Here is a 17,132-nt window from a genome sequence, read left to right as displayed (position 1 = left end):
CCTGTAACTATTAACTGAAGCACTGGCCTTTTTACTGCCATTATCAACTAACAGTGGTAACACTGAAATATGTCATCCATCCAGTAATTGCTGGAGTATTATATGAATCTTGCCGCATGATTTGAATGTAGTATGTTGCTGATACTACTCAGTGTTCATGTAGATTAAACATATATTTATGAAAACACCAATTCCTGTCCCATGAAGATGGGTATAAGGAGGAAGTTTTAGATAAAAGCGTAGTCTTGAATTTGTTTTCTAGTTGTGCATCTGAAACAAGCAGAATATCACAATACTGAAAAGTGAAAATGAAGAGTTATAATGTTTTATTTTGAAATAATTATAATTTCATAAGAGTTTCAAAAATACAAGAGAAGTCCCCTACACTCATCACCCAGCTTTTCCAGTGGTAACATCTTACCTGACTGTAGTACTACTGAGGGACTTGAGCATCTGTGGATTTTGGTATCTGTAGGGGGTTTTGGAACCAGTCGCCCTCCGATACCAAAGGATGACCGTACTTTATCTTCTATCAGTAAATGATCTAAAGCAATAGTTGCCTAAGTATGAACCTATTTTGCAAACACTGAAAAGTAATACCTTTTTCTCAATAGTAGATGGAAATTATTGAAACCTTCTGACATATCAAAAAAGTAAACATTAAAATATGTTTCAAAAAGAAAACTCATTATTGAAACCGTCTGACATATCAAAAAAGTAAATATTAAAATCTATTTCAAAAAGAAAACTCATTCACATTTCATCTTAAAACACAAATTAACCCGGAATGTATTCAAAGTTTTGATATTTTTTTAAACTTCCACAATCCAAGCAATGTCTCCACAAATGCATCATTTTAATGTATCATGTTCTGTTTATGCATTCATTGGTTGACAGGCATTTGGGTTGTTTCCACATTTTGTCTATTTTGAAATATGCTACTCTGAACATTTGTATACAAGTTTTTTATGGACAACATTTCTCTTGGATATAAACCTTGGAGTGGAATTACTAGGTCATATGGTAACTCTATGTTTAATATTTTGAGGGCTTGTCAAACTGTTTCCCAAAGTGGCTGCAGTATTTTACAATCCTATCAACAATATATGAGGGTTCCAATTTCTTTTCATGCTTGTCAATACTTGTTAATGTATTGTAATTTTAGCCATCCTAGTGGTTGTGTAGTGGCATCTCTTTGTGACTTTGATTTGCAATTCCCTGATGACTAATGATATTGGGTATCTTTTCAAGTGCTTATTAATCATCTGTATATATTTGTTAGAGAAATGTGTACTCAGATATTTTGCTCAGTTTTTAATTGAGTTGTCTTTTTATTGTTGAGTTGTTCTCTATCAGATGTATGATTTGCAAATATTTTCTGCAATTCTGTGGATTGTCTTCACTTTCTTGATGTTGTCCTGTGAAACATAAAACTTTAATATTTTGATGAAAATATTTGATGATGTATATATTTTCTTTTATTGTTTTTCTGTTTGGTTTCATATGTGGGAAACTATTGCCTAATTGATCATGAAAATTATGGCTATGTTTTCTTCTAAGAGTTTTATGGTTTTAGCTGTTTCAGTAAGGTCTATAAACTATTGTCAATGAAATATTGTGTATAATATGACATAGGGGGTCCAACTTCATTATTTTACATGTGGATACCCAGTTGTACCAGCACCATTTGTTTAAAAGACTATTATTTCCCCAATGATTTGTCTTGGCACTTTTGCAAAAAATCAATTGACTGTACATACAAGGGTTTATTTCTGGATTTTCAGTTCCACTCAATTGATATATAGGCTTAGATTTATGCCAGGACCACACTGTCTTAATTACTTTAGCTTTGTAGTGCATTTTTAAATTGGGAAGCATATCTTCCAACTTTTTTTTAGTATTATTTTGTCCATTCTGGGTTCCCTGTATTTTTATATGAATTTTGGGATCAGCTTATCAATTTCTTCAAGAAAGGCAGCTGAAATTTTGATAAGGATTACATTAGATCTGTAGATTAAGTTGGAGAATATTGCCATTTTAACAATATTAAGTCTACAGTGTATAAGCCTAGGGTATATTTGCCGGATCTTCTCTAATTCCTTTCAACAATGTGTTTTTAGTTTTCAGTGTACACATTTTGCACGTCTTTGTTACATTTATTTTATGTAGTTTCTTCTTCATATTATTATAAATGGAATGGTTTCCTTAATTTTATTCTTCAAATTGTTCACTGCCTATGTGTAGAAATATAACTGATTTTTATATATACATTTTACTGAACTCGTTTATTGTCATAGGTTTATTGTTTTTACTGGAATTTCTATATATGGGGTCTTGTCATCTGGGAATAGAGATAGTTATAGTTTATCCTTTCCAATGTGGATGGCTTTTATTTTTTTTCTTAACTAAATTTGAGATTCAAATTTTATAGCATAACAGGTTTAATTGTAACACATTTTTGAAAAACATGATTATATTAATTTTGGTATCTGTTCCAGTACACATTTTCTGTACAACAGTAGATGAACCTGGAGAGCAAATCATTCTCATTTTGTAACATAGATGTCAGCAAATATTTATTGAATGCAACATTATTTCCAGGAATGTTCTAGGCATTGTAGAGTTTAGAAAGAAAATGAGCTTTGTTTATAAACTTAATTTCATAGAGAAGCCAAGTCTCAACATGCTTGAAATAGCTCCAAGGAAAATATAGTACTGAATACAAATTTGGTGGATAATGGGGAAAGTAATAGGATGTTTCAGACTAATGTAAGTATTAGGATGATGGAAAAGGCAGAAAATGGCCTTATTCTTTTAAAAAATGGTTGGAATTTTAAAATTAGCTCTTAGAAAAATAATTCAGAGGATGGAATATAGTTTCAGTAGGACTTTAAAAAAAGAAGACTAATTAGAAGTATTTTATGATTAGGCAGATATAAAGTAGAAAGTTTAATTTTAATGAAAATAGAAAAAAAAAGATGAGGAGAGAACTTTTGAGGGACAAAAAATAAGACTTGATGAAAGATTGATTATGGCAGAATTAAGGGGAAGGGAAAGATAAAAAATATGAAAAGAGGTCCTATGAATTGTTCAATGTACCAAAGCTATGAGTGACAGAAATAGGACTTAAAATATACCCTTCTGACTTCAAACCCTGTATTTATACCATGCTGCATTTCAGGAATAACTATGAAGGGTAGTAGGCTTTAATAGGTTCCCCCACATTTCAAATCGCATACCATTGATCCAACTCATGTTCCTAAGTAGGAAAAATGTTAAATTTTTCACTGAAGTGCACCTTATAGCACAGTAATGTAAACCCTTGCTGCATGCATTCTAGAGGTTATAGCCAAGAATGCTCATGATAAGTAGGAAAAAAGAGCAATATTTATATTAAAAATTTAAATGAATGTATTCCAATCTATAATATGAAACTTATGCATTCATTAGCTTTATGAGACCATGTTACATCAATTTGAGCATCCAAATGTAATCATACTGCAGGAGCAATTGTAACTTATGTAGTCATATCGTGTTCTTCTTCAATCATTTAATGTGAGAATTCCTGTACATGCTTCTTGTGTTAAATTTCTTCATTTATTCAGTAAATATTTGCTTCATATTTACTCCATTCCAGGCCCCATGAGAAGAAATTGTGGCTTTGTTAAATAAAGAAGGCAGCTTGCTTTTTATACTAGCTAAATTTCTCTTAACTATCCCATTTTTTTTCCCCTCTGGCATGTATCCCTGTTTGCCAGAGAAAATCTGAGTTTGCGCTAGTTGTTCTGGAACCCTGTCAAGTTAGCTCTCTTTTCACTTTCATATGTGAACCAATTTGAACGATAACTTGCATCATCACCTGTAATGGCTAATTTTATGTGTCAACTTGACTAGGTCATGGTGTGCCTAGACATTTGGTCAAATGTTATTCTGGATGTTTCTGTGAAGGTGTGAGGATGAGACATTTGAACTGAATAAAGCAGATTGCCCTCTCTGTTGTGGGTGGGCCTCATTCAATCAACTGGAGATTTGAATATAACAAAAAGGTTGAGTGAGATGGAATTTCTTCTGCCTGGCTGCATGAGCTGGAACACTCGTCTTTTTTGGCCTTCAGACTTGGACTGATGTCTTACTGGCTCTTCTTGGATCTTGTACCTGTAGGATTCTCAACTACAACTTACTCCATTGGCTTTCCTGATGCTCAGACCTTTGTACTCAGACTGAAACTACGCCAGATTGCTGACTGTAGATCTTGGGATTTCTTAGGTTCTATAATTGCATGAAGCCATTTGCCCATTCCTTAAAATTATCCTCTCTCTTTTTCTCTCTTGCTCACTCACTTGTTCTTGCTCTCTTACACACACACACATACACACACACACGGTTCTGTTTCTTGGAGAACCCTGACTAATAACAGTCATACAGCTTGTAATACATTAAATTTGCATGCATGTTTCAGTAAGATTTCAATTTGAATACATATTTTCAGTCTTTAGCCTCACTATTGAGGAACTGAATAGGAAAATGTTAAGTATATGAATGCCAAAATTCTAGATTCATTGTACATTGAACTTCCAAGAAAATGATGCAAAGTAGAGGTGAAGAAGTTTGCTAATTGACAAAACAAGATGACATTGATGTAGCACTTTCACATATTTATATATTTATAATATATTTCTACTTTAAATTAAACCATTAAATAAAGTCATTTTCCCCACTGAAGCTGATCGGTAAGGTTTTGACAGAAACATGAGCTAAGTTTGTATGCAAAAACTTATGATAAACTATAAACCTGGAAAATTCATGAGATAATAAATAAGTAGGTATACAATGGCAAAGTAACACATTCTTTGAGTATTTACTATCTGATAAATGCTTTATGAGGTTCTTTATATGAATTATTTTACGAAAAGACTTGGTAGGGATAAGGAAAACTAAAATCTGTAATAGAAAATACTAAATAAAAAACGAAAACTGACATTTACCAAGTGCTTACTACATGCCAGGCACTGTTCTAAATTCTTTATGTGTACTAACTCATTTATCCTCACAACAGGTTATGATGATCTTATTTTAACCTTCCAAGTGAACAAAATGAGACACAGAGATGTTAGTTAACTTGCAAGGCCACTCTCTGGAAACAGTGTCTTGGTGGAGCCACTCTACTCCATTTTCCCTTAGAAATCACTGCTGTGTGCTGCCCATAGGGGCCTGAGCTGAAGCTACACATTGCCTCTAAGGAAACAGTGCTTTGGCAAAGCTACTCCATCTACCCATTGTAGTCACTGTGCCAGAGCTCAGGTAGCACCCTACATCCCAGAGAAACGATGCCTTGGCTGCCTAGAGCAGTCATCGCTGCCTGTGCGTGAGCTGAAGCAGTATCCTTGTCCCTGGAAAAACAGTATCTTGAATGCCCAGAGTAGGTAGGCTTCCCTCCTCCCCATGACAGGAAATGGTGTCTTGGCCTCCTGGAGTGGTCATGTACTCAAGTACCCAAGCTGAAGAGGTGCCCTATATCCCAGAGAAATAGTGCTTTGGTCACCCAGAGCAGACACCAAACCCCTCCTACCCCTACAGAGGGCCTGACCAATGAAGTTAGTTGCATAATACCTCCCAGGGAACTGGTGACTTGGCCAAGTAGAGCAGCTGTGCATCCCAGGGCAGAGCTGACATGGTACGCTGAGTCCCAAAGAAACAGTGCAGTGGCTGAACTGAGACACCCTGTCCTACAGGACAAACAGCTCTAGTACCCTGCTTCCCTGGAGCTGGACTAGCCACCTAGAGCATGAGCTACTGAGAAATTCTCCTCCCCAGGGAGTAGAGTCATAGCTGTGTTGCTCTTTGCTTCCCAGGGCCCAAGCAATAGCTACACTATACCATTCTCGGATCATTGCTGCCACTACACTTGGCTTCATAGAGCCTGGGACACTGCCAATTTTTACCACCTCGGAGTCCAGAGTCACCACTACATGGTGCCTTATCCCCCCAGGATCTACGTTGTCTCTGAGCCCTGCTGGGTCTGGTTCCCAAACTGTAGCCTACCCTACTCCCTAGGTCCAAACTTTCAGAGCATTCCTAGGGCAGAAATGCTCTGAAGGTTTGCACCTGGGAACCAGGGTAGACTAGGACAGAGTCTCAGCTACAACCAAATTCCCTTGGTCTGAACTGCGAGGGTGCCTGAGAGTCATGGATGCTGCCTCTGTGGGCAGTCTACATCCAACACTCTCACAGAGAGTGAATCTGCACCCCAGAACCCATATGCCACAGTAGTTTCATGAGGACCTGAGCCTAGGACCTCAGCTTCACAGCTACTCTGAGTAATTGCACCCTGGAACCCAGCACTACCGTAGCTACTTGTAGGCCATGTCAGACCTGACACCAAGAAGGATCTCCATGGCTAAGTCTCCCCATTGTGGGGAAAATGCAAATAGGAAGATATAATACACATTTTCAGACCATTTTATCCAACATATGCAGAATTTATATATTTTTTTATCATCACATGAAAGATTCTCCTGGATAGACCATATGTTAGATTAAAAACATAAGTTCCACTAAATTCAAAAAATCAAAGTGATATCAAGTATCTTTTCTGTTCATAACACAGTAAATTTAGAGATCAATAACAAGAACTTTCAAAACTGTACAAATACATGGACTTTAACAACATGCTACTGAATGACCAATAGATTAATGAGGAAATTAAGAAGGGAATTAAAATATTTCTGGAAACAAATGAAAATAGAACCACAACATACCAAAACCTATGGGATATAGTAAAAGGAGTATTAAGAGGAATGTTTATAGCAATAAACTTCTACATCCAAAAAGTAAAAAGATTTCCAAAAAACAACCTAATGATGCAACTCAAGGAACTAGAAAAGCAAGAACAAACCAAACCCAAAATTAGAAAGAAGGAGTAAAGATCAGCAGAAATTAACAGAATTGAGACTGAAAAAAAAAAATCAATGAAATGGAAAGTGGATTTTCTTAAAAGATAAATAAAATCAGCAAACCATTAGCTAGACTAAGGAAAAAAAGGAGAAAAGACTAAAATAAACAAAATCAGAAATAAAAAAGGACACATTACAACTGACATCACAGAAATACAAAGAATCATTGGAGACTATTATGAACAACAGTATGCAAACAACTTAGAAAGCCTCGAGGAAATGGGAAAATCCCTGAGAATATAGAATCTATCAAGACTGAACTAAAAAGAAATAGAAAACTTGAACAGACCAATAATGAATAATGTGATTAAAATCATAATAAAAAGTCTCCCACCAAAGAAAATTCTAGGACCAGATGGCTTTACTGCTGAATTCTACCAAACTTGTAAAGTAGAAATAATGCCAGTTCTTCTCAAACTGTTGAAAAAATGGAAGAGGAGAAAATTCTTCCTATTTCCATGAAGCCAGTATTATCCTGATATCAAAACCTGACCAAGATGCAACAAAAAAGAAAACTATAGGCCAATATCCCTGATATTGAACATAGATGCAAAAATGGCTTATAAAATAATAGCAAACCGGTATTTTGGACTTAATACAACAGCAAATAAAAAAGATTATATATGATTATCGAGTGGGAATTAACCTGGGATGCAAGAATGGTACAATATAATCAAATCAATGTTCATGATACATATCAACAAAAACCATTTGATTATCTCAATGGACACAGAAAAAGCATTTGATAAAATTCAACACATCTCTTCATAATAAAAACTCTCAACAAATTATGGATAGGAGGAACATACCTCAACATATTAAAGCCATATATGACAAACTCACAACCATATATGACATGCTGAATGTAGAAAAGCTAAAAATTATTTTACCATAAGTACTGGAAGAAGACAAAGATGTCCATTTTCATCATTTTTATTCAACATAGTACTGAAAGTCCTAGCTAAAGCAATTAGGCAAGAGAAAGAGAAAAAGGGCATCCAAATTGGAAAGAAGGAAGTGAAATTGTTTCTGTTTGTTGATAACATATTCTTATATGGAGAAAAATTTAAAGTCTCCACCAAAAAATTCTTAGAATTGATCAACAAATTCAGCAAAGTTACAGCATATTAAATCAGCACTCGAAAAATCAGTAGTGTTTCTATACACCAACAAAGATCTAGCTGAAGAAGAAAACTAGGAAAGGAATCCTATTTACAACAGCTACAAATTAATACCTAGGCATAAATTTAACCAAGGAGGTGAAGTATCTCTACAAGAAAAACTACAAAACATTGATGAGAGAAATTGAGAAGGACACACACACGCACAAATGGAAAGATTTCCATGTTTATAGATTAACACAATTAATATTGTTAAAATGACCATGCTATTCACTATGATCTACAGATTCAATGCAGTTATTTTCAAAATACCAGTGACATTCATCACAGAAATAGAAAAAACAATTCTAAAATTCTTACAAAACTACAGAAGACCCCAAATAGCCAAAACAATCCTAAGGAAAAAGAACAAAGCCAGAGGTGTCAAACTTCAAAATATACTACTAAGGACTAATGACTTCAAAATATACTATGAAGCACTGGTAACCCAAACAACATGGTACTGGCATAAAAACAGACACATAGACTAATGGAATGGAATGGAGAACCCATAAGTAAATCCATATATTTACAGCCAACAGATTTTCAGCAGAGGTACCAAGAACACTTATTGTGGAAGTGACAGTCTCTTCAAGAAATCATGCTGGGAAAACAGGATATCCACATGCAGAAAAATAAAACTGGACCCCTATCTTTCACCATGTACAAAGATCAACTCAAAGTGGACTAAAGATAAATGTAAAATCTGAAAATACAAAACTACTGGAAGGAAACATAGAGGAAACACTTTAGGATATTGGTCTGTGCAAAGATTTTACAAATATGACCTCAAAAGCACAGGCAACCAAAACAAAAATAGACAAATGGGATTATATCAAATGAAAAGGCTTCTGTACAACAAAGGAAACCATCAACAAAGTTAAGAGACAACCTACAGAATGGAGAAAACATTTGCAAACTATTCATCCAATAAGGGATTAATATCTAGAATATATAACAAACTCAACAGCTTACAAACAAATAATCCCTTTTTAAAATGGGCAAATGATCTGAATAGACATTTCTCAAAAGAAGACATACAAAGTATATGAGAAAATGCTCGACATCACTAGTCATCAGGGTAGTGCAAATCACAACTATGATGAGATGATAATTCACCACAGTTAGAATTACTATTATTAAAAAGACAAAAATAACAAATACTAGTGACGATGTGAAGGAATGAGTACTTTTATAATCTTTTGGTGGGAGGATAAATTAGTACAGCTGTTGTAGAAAACAGTATAGAGGTTCCTCAAAAAAACTAAAAATAGAATTACCATATGATCCAGCAATCTCACTACTGGGTATATCTAAAGGAAAGAAGATCAGTGTATTAAAGAGATATTTGCACTCCCATGTTTATTGCAGTGCTAACCAAGATATGTCCATTAACAATAGCCAAGATATGGAATCAACCTCAGTGTGCATAAACAGATGAGTGGATAAAGAAAAGTTGGTCTATATGTACAATAAAATATGCAGCCATAAAAAAATAATGAATCCTGGCTGAGCACAGTGGCTCACACCTGTAATTCCAGCACTTTGGGATGCCGAGGCAAGTGGATCACTTGAGACCAGGAGTTCAAGACCAGCCTGGCCAACATGACAAAACCCTGTCTCTACTAAAACAAATAAAAAAAATTAGTGGGGTGTGGCGGCACACGCCTGTAGTCTCAGGTACTCAGGAGGCTGAGGCTCAAGAATTGGTTGATCCAGGGAGGCAGAGGTTTCAGTGAGCCGAGATCGCTCCACTGCACTCCAGCCTGGTGACAGAGCGAGACTCCATTTCAAACAACAACAACAACAACAACAACAAACAAACAACAACAAACCTTGTCAGTGAAATAAGCCAGGCACAGAAAGATAAATACTGCATGTTTTCACTTATACTTGGAAGTTCAAAAAGTTGTTTTTATAGAAGTAGAGAGTAGATTAATGGTTACTAGGGACTGGAAAGGGTAGATGGGATGGGATAGAGAGTGGTTGGTTCATGAATATAAAATTAACAGTTAGATAGAAGGAAAAAGTTCTGTTGTGTGTGTTTTTTGTTTGTTTGTTTTAGCACTAGGGTGAATAAAACTAACAACAATTTATTGTGTATTTTCAAATAGGTAGAAGAGAGGATATTGAACATTGGCAACACTAAGAGTTGATAAACGTTTGAGGTGATGGATATGCTAATTACCCTGATTTGATCATTACACATAGTATATATGTATTGAAATAGCACACTGCACCCCATAAATATGTACAATTATTGTGCATCAATTAAAAACTCTGATAAGTATAAAGGACTAATTTTTCAGGAGACATACTTAACGAGGTTGGAATAAGATTTACACAGTATAAAATTTAAGAATGCCTAATTCTTGCACAGTATTTATTATGAAGAAAATTAAATAAAAATAAGCTTGCTTCACATACAATTCAGTTGAAAACACATACATTCAGTTGTAATAGTCATTAGTTTAATTAACGTTATTAACATTGGACATCCATTTCTAATGAGTAAATATTAAGTAATTGACACATTAAAAAATAAGTAATCAGTCCAGCATCTTAAATATGTAGTTGAAATGGACTCAACTGTATTCTTTTGGTTTACAGATTCTTTTCATTTTGGGAAAAAAGCCAAAACTTTCTTTTGATTTTCAAAAAATGCTAACATAATTATAATAAGGCAGTTATAATGAAGTATTGGAGGTCTTATCAATTATATTTTTTTCACAGATAAATTTACTATTTTCAGTTGGATTTGGATAATAAACATAAAACATCTTTAGATATATGTTTCAAAGTATCTGTAAGCTGATATGCCTCCATTCTGTTCTCATTTCATGTTTATTTTAACATTAATTTACTCTTTCAAAAGGTATTTATTGAATTATATGCCATGCATTGTACCAACTTTTGGAGATGCAGTAATGAGCAAAGACGATGCAGTCACAGATAATTATTTAGGCTCTAGAGTGATATATGCTATAAGGAATAAATAAACGGGACTGTGATTGTATTTTACAGTTCTTAAAATGACAGTAAAATAACTGACTTAAGCTGCTACCAACAAACTCAAATATCTATCTAACTTAAACCAAACTTTTGGAAAGCTTTTCTCTGCTAGCATGGTATTGAATGTATTTCCTGTTATCATATGCTTCATGCTTCTACAACATACAAAATGAAAGTGTTTCATTAGATTGTGGTCAAGTTAGTCTCATGGGAAAATTTGCCTCAGTTTATTGTTTTGAATGTAAGGTGCCTTTATAGTTAGTTATAAATATAAGAGCAAGATGAACTGTATTAAAAATTATGTTGATGTACTATTAGCTTTTCTGAGGAGAAGGGAGATTATAGGCCCCAAATAACTTATTGCTCGTTTTTCCTTATCATGGTTTTGGAAGGAAAAGACTTTGCTTTTTCATGTGACATTAGTAATATTGTAGGACTTAGAAAACTGAACTCAAGATGAGATGCTGCTTATGCACTGGTTAACTTTAGGAATTGTTCAAAAAGACAGAGCTATTCCACAGTGAGGAAAGAATCAGTGAGTAAATAAACCAGGAAAGAGACTGGGGACTAGCTAAATGTAGAGGTTTTCAGTGTTTGTCTTGTGATTGTTCTGTATTTATCAAGCCTTATTGATTTTTTGCAATGTGAGGTGAACTCCTCCATGCTGCAGAATTTTGTTTTCCCATTGGCAGGATGCTCTGCTGCCTCTTGATCTCCAGTTCTCTTTGATTGACATCCTGTAGTTAGTTTCTTGCTGGTTTACTTTGATGATTCTACCTACTTCATTCTTAGATTCTCTGGTTATGATCTTATAAACAGTGCCACTCATGACTAAAACGAATGTATTCTGGACAAAATAGGCTCTATTTTCTTTCTGAACTGCTAATAATTTTCAAGCATAAAAATTTTCAATCATAACCCCGAAAGTCTATAGCTACCTACTGTAGCTTTCAAAGAATCTCTATTATACACCATAGGCAACTCAGTGTTTTCTTCTAACACTAAATTTCAAGCAATTGAAATTTCCTCCACTAGCTGAAAACTAATACAAGTATTTCAAGTTTTTCATCACTTTTTCTGGCATCAAATCTTGGATGCATCAAATCATAGAAAGCCCTTTGGCAGTAAGAGCTGCTTCCACCTGTGAAATCTTTATTCTGATTTCTTAAGAGGAAGATTGATTTAATTATCAATGTTGACTAAGTAAATGGTGACGCTTTTGTTCTTGGTTTGGTCATGGTGTGCACAATGTCTGATCCTGTACCCTTGAAAGTACTCTTGTTTGTCAAGACAGCACTGGAGAAGGAGATTAAGTGGAAACCATTTGGCTGCTGTTTTTGGAAAGATAGCAAGGCATGACATGCTTATGTGAATACAGAGCAATAGAACACAAACTGCCTTTTAGAAATTTTATTGTGAAGTTTATATTTCATTTTATTATCTGATTTTAAGAATTGAAAAGTAAATAGCCCAACTAACAGTCTTGATTTTAATATATAATAAATAGTTTAGTTACCATACAATTGAAGGGTGTTGTTCAACATAATCATGAAATATATTTTCTCTTTTATGGTGGCATGAACGTGAAAACTTAATTATTTTCCCCAATAAATTAGCAATTTAAAGCTCTTTGCCTTTCTAAAATGTCACTGCATTGCAAAATATTGCACAGATGACAGAGATAGCTTGACCATGACGTATTAAATGCTAAATGTTAGGTGCAGCATGTAAAATACATTCTGCTTTGTAAAATTATTTGTTAGAGAGTTGCTGTCATTATTTATGTCAATCATTTATTCATCTGTTCCGTCCCAGGCTTCTTTTTATCTAGTCATTTTCAAGAAACGCTGATGCCTGCTTCTGATCTCTAATTATTTAAATTAGAATCTCTGAGCCTGTAAAGGTGCTGGGCCAAGGTCTAAGAAAAGAAGTCCTAAGGCAGGAATGACTGTGGCTTGTTTGAGGCACAGCAGGAAGATTTGTAGAAGATTTTTGTGAATGGAGTGGGTGAGGCAGGGGGGCTGGAGAGAAGAGAGAGGGAGAGACAGAGAGAGAGAGAAACAAGGGTCAGCTTATGTGAGATCTATAGGTCTGTAAGTGTTGTCAGAAACTATGAAATGATTTTTATGCCTGGAAATGATGTGATATTATTTGCATAAAAAGATCATTGTGACTTTAACATCATTACAGAAAAAATATGGAGGACATCCTTGGAAATTGCACATTTGATGTTTGTTGTGATTTGTCAGGTGTTCACACCTAAACCAAATTGAGGTAATTCTGTTTGGCAGATTAATTGTATGAGAAGAAAAATGTGTGGGGGAAAAGTTGAAACTTATCTATTCATCTTTTAATGACCTGGTTTAGAAAGCAACTTAATGCTTACCATGCCTTTGATATATATGGTGATAATTATCCTGTTCTAATGGAGAGAAAGCACATTTCTTTTGATAAATATATGTCATTTATATCAATACATTTTTTCTTAATTCAAAGGGATTTTGAACAAAATCTAGTTTCCATCATGATTGCCTGCTTTTCCAAATTTAATTCTATTTCCTTATTGACAAAATGTTTTTTGTAAGTACTGAGATTTATTGTTGCTCAGTTTTAAAAAGTAAAAAATTATTTCATGACATCTTTATGAACTTGATTTAATGTGCTAATGACTACTTGCATGTCATATACTTCTGCATTTCAGTCAAGATTTTCATTGTAGCAATTGACCCATTTTCTGGAAATAAAATTGTTAATGGTAAAACTATGTCTATCTCATCATTTTTCTGAGCACATTACAAACAAAACTCTGGAAATATTCCATGTGAAAATGTTTCCTTGTGAGACAAAATAAGAAATTATTTGGATCTTCAAAATAAACATTAATGTATTAAAAATATGAGAAATACCATTGTAACATTTTAAAAATATGTTTAGTCTTTTTGAGTGTGTGTGTAAAACACCTCAAACGTTTCATAGAACTAGTGTTTCTCAGAACTCATTTTTGGAAATGTTTTTCTACATATATAACTGACTTTTATTTCTGCAAGTGATATTATTGATGATGCCTTACTTACCTGCACATGTTTATAAACAAAACAAAACAGTGGAAAACTTATGATTCTTTCTGACACTGAACAGATGTGAAATTTATTCCCTTATTAGTGCCTGCAGGACGTACAGGTAAACCTGTTAAAGGTCTGTTGCTTGTTTTTCTAAAGTCTTAAATTTAAATTTACAGGTAACCCCAGGCTTTTTCACAAAGGAATAACTAGAGTCCTCTTAGCCATATGCCAAGATATTACATGTTTGTGTTTCTTTAACAAGCCTCTGGACATTATGGGTGTAGATTCTTTCCATTTTTTCACCTATTATCTGACTTAGAAGGCTGATGGATCATACTGGCCAAGAGAGTAAAACATTATTTGATACTTTGAATGCACACAGTGTCTTTTCCCACCAATTGTGTAACAACTGAAACACTTGGAGATCTACCACATCTTACTTCCAACCTGTGAAGGAGAACAGAATATGGAAAAGGAAAAAGATGCTTAATAGGAGGTATGCTCTAATATTTTAAAAAAGAAAAAATATGAATCGTAAAGAAAGGTAGATGAAGTAGGTAAGTGACTGGAAAGACGTCCTATAGTTAATTTCCTAGGAGTTTTGGAAATATTAAAGTTTGAAAAATTACTACTTTCTCAATCTTTATTATCTTTTAAATTAACATCATTGCCTGCTTTTTCTTCTAGAAAACACTGTGTTTTTCAAGTGTATCTGTAAGAATTTAAAGTCATAACATCTAACTGCCTTTGGTAACTTCGAGGGTTCATTTTTACACCTTTGAATAATTACAGTATGTCTCTGTGTGTAATGTTTTTAGTCTATAGATGGTTACTTGGTGTGTGTATTTGTAGATGTTATGCAATAATTCTTGTAGCCGTTAGAGTCCAATGGATTGGAACTATCAAAAGCAATGGCTGTGCATCAAGGAATAATTGACTAGAGTTTAGTTTAGGTGTTTGCAGGGACCTAATTATGGAGGAGTGTAAAATTTATCTTGAAAATTCCAAAGAAGCATTGAAGGATGGTAGGTAGGTGGATGGCAGAATCAAGATTTGCAGTTATGAGCTATCAATGCCAGAGAACAGAGCAAGGACTGGGGAAAACAGTGTAGGAATGAATGAAGAGTTAGTCCAATTTTCAAGGCAAAGGGTTATTAGTCTCTGACACTAATGGAATGAAGAAGAAGATATATATTATAATGCTCCTTTGAAAGCAAAATATTAAGTCGGAGCAATAGTAATTGTGGTTTTTGCTATTGTAGGTAAGATTTGATGACAGGATGTAGAGAGTTGAGTGAAAGGGAGAAATACTGTACAACTTGAAGAACTGACATTTGCAAGGTAAGAAGTTTGAAAGAGGAGCAGCTTTAATCATGAAAATAAGGGCTTATATGGATGTGTCTAATTTGTGTCAGCTTTAAGAGCTAACCAGTGGTAGTAGTCCCTGCTGATCAGACTTTATGTGCTTGTGTTACATCAGATTTTATAGATTATGTTCTATTAAACTTATCAGATCTAACATTGCAGCTTTTTAAAAGGTGTATTAAAATCTTCAGTTTACATTCAGTGCACTTAATGTGTGTTATTGCTATTTTATCTAGCATCTAGCTTATTTAGAACTTGCTGACCTCCCTCTGTGCTTCTCAGGAGAATCATTTGCTGTAGGTAAATAATTAAATAAATCCTTGTGGATTCCTATCTGATCATCTTGCTCAAGCAATAGGCAACCCTTTTGCAAATAAGTGCCTGCAAATCCCTGAGGAATCCCTTTTGGCTTTCCATGTGGGTGTTTGCATTTCTGTAGTGTGGAGGATCACTGAAACCACTTGTTGATCCTCAGGGTTACTGGGTTACTTATAGGTGAAAGGAGGTCTGTGGAGAGAATTGATAGTGGAAAGTGAAGAGTTTAAATTGCAAACAGCATGTTCAGAATACTACCATGCTCAAGGTAGTAGGCTCTCAGCCTTCACATCTGTGTAATAATAAAGCCCAACTAATTTGGAACATTCTGTCTCCAGGGAAGTATGAAGAGGGAGCTATAAGGCAGACTAGAATCTTGAAGGAGAGCAACTATGGAGCATTATCACTTTCTCTTTTCCCCTTCTTTTTTTCTTTCTCTGGGAGGGAGGTGCTAGTCATCTTGGTACCCCATGGTTTGTGGTTTTCTCCAAAGAAGGGAGATTAGAATCTCATTCTGAATGTCATCCATAATTTTTGTTGATCTGCTAGTGTAGATCATGGGATGTGTGTGTGTGTGTGTGTGTGTGTGTGTATTTGGGTCATATATGTATGTATGATACATACACACACACATATATATGTATGCACACACACACATATATATACTTGGGTCAATTCATTTTCATTTTAACATCCACCACTAGAGTGGTTGGATAATATTTGAAGGACTTTAATCAGTGATCTAAGTTCTGGAGGCACCTGGGGCAAGATTTCAAATTGCTGTTTACACCTGTACCACTGGGTTAATTAACACAAAAAGTATTAAAAATAGTGTTTCCCTGATGAAACAAGTGGTGTTCATTATATGCAGCTGGCTAGAAATACGGTTTGGAAACCTCTGCCTTGCCAGCTGTGTGCTGGTATGGCAGTACACATGGTCCTATACTCCTGCCCTGCCATTTCTTTTATGGAAGATCTGTCCTAGGATCTTTTCCTGGATTGACTGGGAAGGTTAATCTTGTAGGGGATGCAATTTTATTTATCTTGGAGATCTCCATTCATGTAAGGGGCTTTTGTAGTGATAGACTAGGGACTTCATAGAGCTTACTGGAACAGTATGTATGACTGTTTTTGTGCCTGCTGGCTAATATTTGCTTATGAGGCAGAATTTTGTTTGTGCTTTGTTTTGTTGTGAAATATACCTGGTTGTCGGGTTGGTTATGAGGAAGCGTAAAATTCTTGAGCGCTACCAATATTTATTAGAA

General features: G+C 34.7%; 1 protein-coding gene across 11 annotated transcripts in view; it reads left to right on the top strand.

Annotated features, from left to right (window-relative positions):
- The window catches only part of GULP1 (GULP PTB domain containing engulfment adaptor 1), a 307,310-nt gene that overhangs the window by 60,929 nt on the left and 229,249 nt on the right, over nucleotides 1-17,132 (top strand). Inside the window, exon 1 of one of the 11 annotated variants that reach the window (XM_050751833.1) lies at nucleotides 13,713-15,528. The exons of the other annotated variants lie outside the window; for them this stretch is intronic. The gene's annotated coding sequence lies outside the window, so the exon portion shown is untranslated. Of the gene's footprint in view, nucleotides 1-13,712; nucleotides 15,529-17,132 lie in introns of those variants that run through there. 11 annotated transcript variants of the gene reach the window in all.

This window comes from Macaca thibetana, chromosome 12 (assembly GCF_024542745.1).
Source record: "Macaca thibetana thibetana isolate TM-01 chromosome 12, ASM2454274v1, whole genome shotgun sequence".
In the NCBI taxonomy this organism is placed as follows: domain Eukaryota; kingdom Metazoa; phylum Chordata; class Mammalia; order Primates; family Cercopithecidae; genus Macaca; species Macaca thibetana.
This window is presented reverse-complemented; position numbering and strand designations above follow the sequence as displayed.